The sequence below is a fragment of the Gossypium arboreum genome, chromosome 7 (genome assembly GCF_025698485.1).
Source record: "Gossypium arboreum isolate Shixiya-1 chromosome 7, ASM2569848v2, whole genome shotgun sequence".
NCBI lineage: Eukaryota > Viridiplantae > Streptophyta > Magnoliopsida > Malvales > Malvaceae > Gossypium > Gossypium arboreum.
In genome coordinates, this window is record NC_069076.1 from 80,407,760 (window position 1) to 80,416,251 (window position 8,492).

The 8,492-nt window shown below is 33.4% G+C and overlaps 1 long non-coding RNA gene across 2 annotated transcripts; it reads left to right on the forward strand.

Moving 5' to 3' along the window:
* Positions 1-1,810: 1,810 nt before the first annotated feature.
* LOC108483922 (uncharacterized) lies at positions 1,811-6,610 on the forward strand. Of its 2 annotated transcripts, XR_008285578.1 has the most exons (5): positions 1,811-1,871; positions 2,017-2,077; positions 2,195-2,269; positions 3,407-3,473; positions 6,401-6,610. It is a non-coding gene; the product is annotated as an uncharacterized LOC108483922 (long non-coding RNA). The 2 variants fall into 2 exon arrangements; XR_001871149.2 differs by lacking the exons at positions 1,811-1,871; positions 2,017-2,077 and having other exon boundaries at positions 2,084-2,269.
* Positions 6,611-8,492: the final 1,882 nt, after the last annotated feature.

Here is an 8,492-nt window from a genome sequence, read left to right on the forward strand (position 1 = left end):
GGTTTCCTTTAGAAAGTGTGTTGGGCTCTTTCTTTTTGGTTCGTTTTTGTTTGCCTAAGTTTGGATAAGTTATACTCTCCTTACCAGGCCTTTTTTGTAAGTGGCCTATGAGGGGGGATCCTCTTTTTGCAGTGGTTTGGTCCAATACAGACCTCATTTCCTTTTGGGACATGTTATTTTCCTTTGTGGGCCTACTCTCTTGTGGACCCACTTTCTTGTTTAGGGTTTTCAAAGGTTGAAACCGAATATTTTCTTATGTTTTCTTTCTGGTTGCACAGTTCATGGCATTCCCCTCTTTTGACCATCGCCGATTCTATTTTTCAACGATCATTCATGGACCATAAGCGTTGGAGTTAGTCGTGGAGTTACTTGTCCCTGGTATAGGCTTGGTCTTCTAAATTCTTCCTTCCTCAGCGATGCTTCCTTTCATCACTTGTTGTTCAGTCGTCAATTTTTGGCAGATATCTTGCGTATATCCATAATGGCTGCAAGAAAAGAATACTATGGGGAGGTATTAGTATTCGATTCTCTACAATACTCCATTGATTAGAACTTGAGATATAAGAGCCTTTCCAAGATTAATGTAAACCACCATTCTTGCAAATCTTGCCCGAACTCCATTATCGGTATTAAATTCTAAATTTGCAACCCTTCCTATCATTTCCCCTATTTTCCAGAGTATTTTCCTTTTGTACATATGTCCAGGCAATCCTGGTAATCATATCCATGCCATAACCATATTCGGGTAAGGCTGCAAGGGGTTAAATTTAATGCTTTAGGGTTGAATAGTTAGGTACTGCCCATAAACTATCCAGAGCCCTTGACTTAGTACTTTCTCGAAATCTCCAGGGTTTTGGAACTTAGCCAGGTAATAACGTTCTTGATATCCATTAATCGGAATGGTTGACTTGGTTTCTATCAAGAATGAATCTTTTTTTGCAGAGTTGCGTATCCAATGTTCCTTTCTAGGAGTTTTATTATCACCGTATGTTTTATATCTTTTATGAGTAATTGATTAACCCTATCAGATAAGTCAATTTCTGGTATGCCATTTACCATCGATCTCATAATGTCTTCATCAAGTAAATCTAAGTCGTCGTTATCCTCATCTTTGGTTAACGTTTCAGCTTTATCGTTGGCTCTTAGGCCTGTTCCAACGAGGCGATCTTTCTAGGATCTAGGCTTGTCTATGCCTAAAACAACTTCTATGACAACATCTGCAATACCTTATTGAATGTTGGTTTCCCAACCTCTTGGTAGTCGACTATGACTTCGTCCGCTTCTTGTTTTCTCTCGTTCTTAAGGCTCTATAATATACTCTTTCTTTCAATTTTTTTCCTTAATTTTACGTTATTCTACATATATTATTAATATATATTTAAAAAAAGTGAAATTTATTTTGAGGTCAATTTGGATTTGTGAAAGCAAAGATAAAATAATCTACCTATAAAATTTAAACAGCTTGATATTATGTAAAATAAAATTTAATATGCATAAAAAATAATTTTAGACTCTTTAAAATAATATGATTTTCATATTTGATACTAGACTTGATCATGGGCCAGGCCAGATCGATGCAAAATTTTAAGCCCATTTTCTAGGCTCGAGCCTGGTCCAAAATGATAATTTTGTAATAGAAGGATAATTTAGTCATTTCTCAAGACTTTTGTAATGGAAATAATATCTAATATGGTATTTGATGTTCAAAATTATTTTTTTATTATTAGAACCTTGTATTAAAAAATCAGGCCACAATTTCACAAATTAAACTTGGATCAGTTGGGCTTGTTGTTGGTCATTTTAAATGGGATCCATAAAGGTAGCTATCAACTTTCATTCCCCTCTTCTCCAGCTGGCAGCAACCTTCATAGGTCTCTTTCTTCTCCTTTTTCATTTTCCTCACTTTTTTTTTTCATTTTCTCTCAAAAGCTTCACCTTCAACCTTGAGATTTTGTCAAAATGTCCATGGAAACAATCTCCTAAGCTCAATTCGTCTATCAATTTCTTCAATGACAGCCTAGGGTTTATGGATTTTTAGTAAGAGAAGTTGAAGCTAGAGTGAGAAAGCTTCAATAAGGTAAGAAATGACTTCCTACATCTCTACTAGCTTGATACTTGTTGTGAAATGTTATGAGAAAAGTTTTGAAAAAAATTATATTAATATTTTAATGTATTTTTTTTGTATGGAAATGAGGACATCGGTTTTCAAGCTTTATTGATGAATTGGAATACATGGAACTTGATTAAGTATTGTAGAGCATCAATTAAGGTAAATACCTTGGATACTCTAATTTCTTCTAAGTTAGTAAGCTTAGGAAACTATGAAACTGATGATATAATTAAGTGTTTAATTATGTTAATGATAATATGAAATTCAATGGTATAATGTTATATAAAATAAAATTAAAATGTGAAAGAGAAATTATGAGTTGCTACGTGATGTCTTGTTAGTCAATTATATGAAAATGATACTAAGGTTTCATGGAAGAAATTAAAACTTGATAAGGTATGTATGCACATGTATGAACCATGTTGACATCATGGAAAGACTGGATAAAGCAATTATGGCAAAAAAAATATGTTAAAATGTAAAGTCTTGTGTAATGTCATCAAGAGTCGATACAAGATAAAAATATAGAAATGACTATGATATGGAGAAAGAAAAAATTGAACACTGAAAATGTGTATAAGGCCTAATTCAAAATGTGAATTAAAATGCATGTGTGAGAGCATTTGAGTGCCTAAAAGTAGGGTTAGCTAAAGGATTTGTCTACTTACGTTCTGGGTTCTAAAATTTGAAATAAAAGAAACTAAGTGTAACATCCTATACCATCCACCTAATTAGCATTCTTACAATTTAAAGATAAACTATTCAAACTTAGAATGTAACAACCCATTTTTCAGTGGTGTCAAAAACAGTGGTTTCAGGATCACAATTTCGACTAATGAGTCCATAAATATTATTATTTAATATTTACGAGTCCAGTAAAATGATATAGTGAATTTTGATATAATATTTCAGTCCTAAAGTCAAGTGGTTTTGGAAAATGAGGTATCGAGGCCTCGTTTCCATAAACTGAGCTTGAAAATGTTTTTATTAAATATTTATAGAGTGATTATATAGGTGAATTGAATTTTGGATAAGTAATTTTACTGAATTAGTGACTAATTGAGGTACAAGGATTAAACTGTAAAAATGGTAAAAGTTAATCGTTATGAAATTTTAATTAACTGAAAGACCAATTGAGGAATTTGACCCTTTTTAGTATAGTGGTAGACAACTATCATCCATTGTTAATAAATTATGATTAATTAAGTAAATTAGGATTAATTAATTAATAAACTATCTATATAAGTTAAAATTAAAATTCATCATCCATTTCCTTTTTGTTCTTCTTCATTGTAGAAAGAATGAAACCTTGAGAAGCCATTGATAAAGCTTCAACATTTGGCCAACTTTAGCTTTATGCATGGTAGGTCATTTTTCATCCATTTCTCGTAAATTTTATGTTTTCGGGATTGTTGCAACTCATTTAGTTAATTTGTATGTTTGCTTTTAAAACTACTATTGTTTCAAAATGTTACCATTGTTGATATTTGAAGATTTTAATGTTAAGTTGTTAGATTTGAATCTTAGCAATGAAAAAAAAAAACCCTAGTTTGTGAAGTGGAAATTGTTAGTTTTGAACATAAAGACTAAATTGTTAATATTTTGAAATTGACATCTAATTTCTGTAATTTTTTATAATAGGACCGTTATTGGATATATTGAAGTTGGTTTAAGATTTGGAGTCCAAATTTGGAAGTTATGATAAGTTTGATTTTAGGGACTAAATTGAATATCATGTAAAACTTGAAGAAATAACTGAAAGATAAAATTGAGCTTACATATATTTGTAATAGGATGTATTATGATATTTGAGTGATTAAATTAAAATAAATATATATTATAGATCAAGATTTAAACAAGACGATTGACAATCGGGGAAAAAGGAAATTTACAGACTAGTCCTTGGCACTTCTACTTTTGCTATTAGCCTTGGTAAGTTCATATAGTTTAAATTGCTATTGAGCTTCATCTTTATGTTCATTAATGTTTTATTGATATATTGAATTGACTATGATTTAGTACCTAAATTGAGAATTGAATCAGGTTGAAATAGATTGTTGCGAAATGGTATAATGTGAGATTAAACCTTAATGAAATTAGTGAAAGTATCATATACGAGGTTACAGGTTATTTCTAGTAAGTTTCGAGCTCCAAAATGTGTTGCAGACTCGAGAATACAGGTATATTAAGCCTTGGCCAAGCTATTTGTTATGTACGTTCAACCCTAATAAATGACCAGACACTATTTGTAACAGCCCATTTTTAGTCAAATCAGAATAGTGGTTTTGGAACAAAAAATATGAAGTCAAAATAATTATTTTATTATTATTATAAATTTTACAGTATGATATCATGTTGGTGTAAAATTTTTGTAAAAAAATTTTATCGTTTAATTGCTCAATTTGGTAAAAAGGACTAAATCGCGTAAAGCATAAAACTTGTGTTCTATTAACTAAAAGTGTTGAATAGTTATGGAACATTAAATTAAAGGTCTTTAATTGATAAATATACCATTTTTAACGCCCCAAAAACTTTTTTTTGACTTTTGTAAAATTTTGACACAAATGTGTATCTGATTCAATGGTTAAGTGTCTGGGTGTGTGTAAGAGGCCCTAAGTTCAAGCTAAGTCTTTAGCTAAATTTTGGTATTCATCTAAATAAAGCCTAAACCCCGTTTAGTAGGCTTAAGTTTAAGTATTTGTAAGTACATGTCAGAATGGGCCTGCTGGTCTAGTGGTTAAGTGGAGTATTAGTATGCTGGAGGTCTGGTGTTTGAATCCCTGCATGGGCAAAGGGGAATATTTTTGCTCGGTTTGATGGCTGGAAGTTTGAGTTGCACTGAAAATCTGAGTAGTAGGTGGTTGAGATAGAGTAGGTAGCGGGATTTGAGTTATTAGCTTCCCAAAATTCTCTCTGCAGAAAAACTGATCATCTCCCTTTTCTCATTTTCCTTTTTTTTTCATTTACCTCCTTTCGGGTACTGAAACTCTGCCTTTTTTCCACTCTCCATTCACATCTGATATAGGTTTTAGTAGGTTCAGTTTTCATTTGTTTGACGAATCGTTTTGTTAAGGGTCTCTTTTGGTGTTTAGGACATATTCGAGGGGCAGAGGGTCTGGAATCAACGAGTTAAGTGGGTGGGATTCTCGTTTCGGTTAAAGGTATGATTATCAATAGTTAATAGATGAACGTCTCGTTACAATCCTGTTTGATCTTTGATAATGTTACTGAAATTGGGTGTTGGAATGCTAGTTTTTAGGTTCTGGAATGCTCAGGGATCGTTTTAGCATCAATCGATACTAGGTGTGTACCCGAAAATACAGAAAATGAGGTTTCGATGAAAGCTAAAAACCCCACTATCGACGCTACACGGATGTGTGGTTACCTGTATGGTAGGCCATGTGATGGGGTACGGGCGTGTGATCAATGGGGCCAGGCCATGCGCGTAGGACACGACCATATGATAGCCAAGTAGGCCGTGTGTGACACACGGGCTAAGACTGATTTGGGTCGTGTGGGCCACACGGGTAGTTCACATAGGCGTGTGGAATTTTAGGCCAGACCGTGTGAACTATACGACCAAGACCAAATTAGGCCGTGTGGGCCACACGGATGTGTGGGCACACACGGGCAGGCCACATGAGTGTGTGGGTCCATTAACAAAAAAGTTTCTTAAGGTTGCACGGGTCTCCCAAGTCGACTGTGAACCTACTATGGGGTTAGTAAGCATTACTTGGACCTCTATATGCGTAAATTGAATGCATGATGTATGTACTGAACATGATGCTTCTATGTATGTATACTGAACTGTATATAAACTGTTAATTATGTAATAGCATGTCATTTATTGTATGTTGTATTGCATTAGGTTGGGATGACCATAGGAAGTGTACTGAAAGGCTCTTAAGCCTAATATCTGGTAGCTTAGCTACAAATCTACTGATCATGTGCTGCATTCGGTACTAATTGGAGTGTAGGGATGGGTGAGAGTTTTTTAACCCCATATGGAGTGTGGGGATGGATGGAAATGGTGTATAGAGGCTGGTGGGTAGGAATCTGTTACTGGTTATTGTATGCATGACTGATATTTTGATGGGCTAAGGCCCTAGTGCTAACTAATACTGAATACTGAAACTGAATTGAGCTAAGGCCCAAATTTCTATTGGAACTGTAATGGGCTTAGGCCCAGACTGCATTTGACGGTTTGTTGTGATTGACTGTATGTATGTTTTCTATGGGGATTATACATTGAGTTCACATAAATTCACCCATTCTGTCTTAACTGTACAGGTAATCCCCACATATAGACGGATCGGTGCGGCGGAGGACTTGACGGTGACCACATGATTAATGAACTACTTTAATATCAGATATGGTATTTATCTTTTATTTATTTTCTGGGTTATTTTTTATGTAAATTGGACTTTTGGGACTTTTGGTCGGTTTGCATTTATTCTGGATTTTTAATTGTTTTCATGAGATTTTGAACTGCAACGAAAACTTGGTTTAATTAAAATCAACATTTTTCCTAACTGCAAATGGTTTTCTTGAAACATCACGGTTTAAAAGCTTCCGCTACAAGATATGTTTTTTTTCAATCGAATCAAATTAGCGAGGAAATAAGTTTTGAAATTGATGAGAGACAAATAAAAGCTAATAAACGGAAACAGCTTTAACTTGATAAATTCGATTTTCAAATTCCATTCCATGTGACGTCACCAGATTTGACCATAACGTCTAGGCCGGGTTTGGGGTGTTACACTATTAGTTGGTTAGTGGATGTTATTAGTTTGGCATAAATGAAATTTTGTATCAATTTTAAGGTTAAAATGGTAAAATAGTTAATAAATGTTAAAATAAATAAAACAAAATCCATTTTATATTATCATCATCTTCCTTAGTCGAATTTGGTAAGAAGAAAAGCTAAAATTTTAGGTTTTCTATTCAGCCTTGGTTCATTTGCTCATTAAGGTGCCATTTTTGCTCGGTTTTTCATGATTTCTATGTTTTTGTAATCATTGCTTCATATTCTAGCTAGCCCGTACCCTAGATTTCAAAATTTTTAAAGATTTATCATGTTACCATTGTTGAATGCTTGAGTAATTTGATGAATTGTGATAGATTATGAAGGTTTATTGATAGATTTATTAGTTTTGTAAAGTGATTTTTGACAAAAATGTCAAAAAAGGATTAATTTATGAAAATGTAAAATTATGTGGGTAAAAGTGTGAAGTGATAAGGATTAAATTGTAAAAATGTGAAAGTTTAGGGGCAAATGTGTAAAATAGTCCTAATGTGTGTTTAAGACTAAATTGAATAAATAGTTGATTAAATAAGCTGATTTTGATAATAAATAGATCAAGATAAGCAAGGATTGAATCTAAATCGGGGAAAAGGAAAGGTTGACGATTAGCCGATATTTGTTATTCGAGCGATACGAGGTAACTTCGTATAATTAGAATCGAACTTTTAAATACTTATAATTATTTGAAAAGAATGTATGTAATTGAATAAATGATTTACTTGAAATACAAATGCCTTATGGATATAGTCTGATGGTTATCGAGCCCCATTTGAACCGTAGGAATTCGTAAGATATGAGTGACATGTTATTAGGGTTACTATTTAGGTTGAGATCCTGCATATGTTGCGGACTCACCTCAGCTCGTATGAGCTTACCGATATATCAGCTCGTAAGAGCTTATTGTTCTCAGCTCGTCAGAGCTTACTATTTCAGCTCAATAGAGCTTACTGTCCATCAGCTCAGGAGGAGCTTACCGATCATAGCTCGAAAGAGTGAATATGATGATGAATTGATGGATTATCGATTAATACACGTAGTGTGTATTACCCATGTATCTATCGATATTCTAATAGGTTCAACAGGTATAAATTCTATTATTGGTTATGTGAAAAATTTATGTGTTATATGGATGAATTGCTATTATATGGATGAAGTACTGTTTAAATGGATGACTTACTGTTTATCGAATGATTTACTGTTTATATGATTGAGAGTGAAATGTTACAAATGATGTACATGATATATGAATTTGATATGATACAATGTATTGAGTATTAAATTGATATAATGGATGATTAAATGTACTTATGTGACTAACTTGTTGATGAATGCTTGTGTATTGGCATTTGGCAAGTGAATTTGATATACTTTGTTTAATTGTTTTGTAGCACCCCAAACCCGGCCCAGAAGTTATGGCCGGATCCGGCATGCCACATCAAAAACGTAAAAAAAAAATTTCCATTCTAAGTCCAGAAAATCGTACTTGATGTTCAAAAGATTAATTCATTAAGGGTTAAAGTGAATGGAAGTCATGCACCGGTAGGAAACCGGAAAAGAGGTGGTGAGTCCATCGGATCG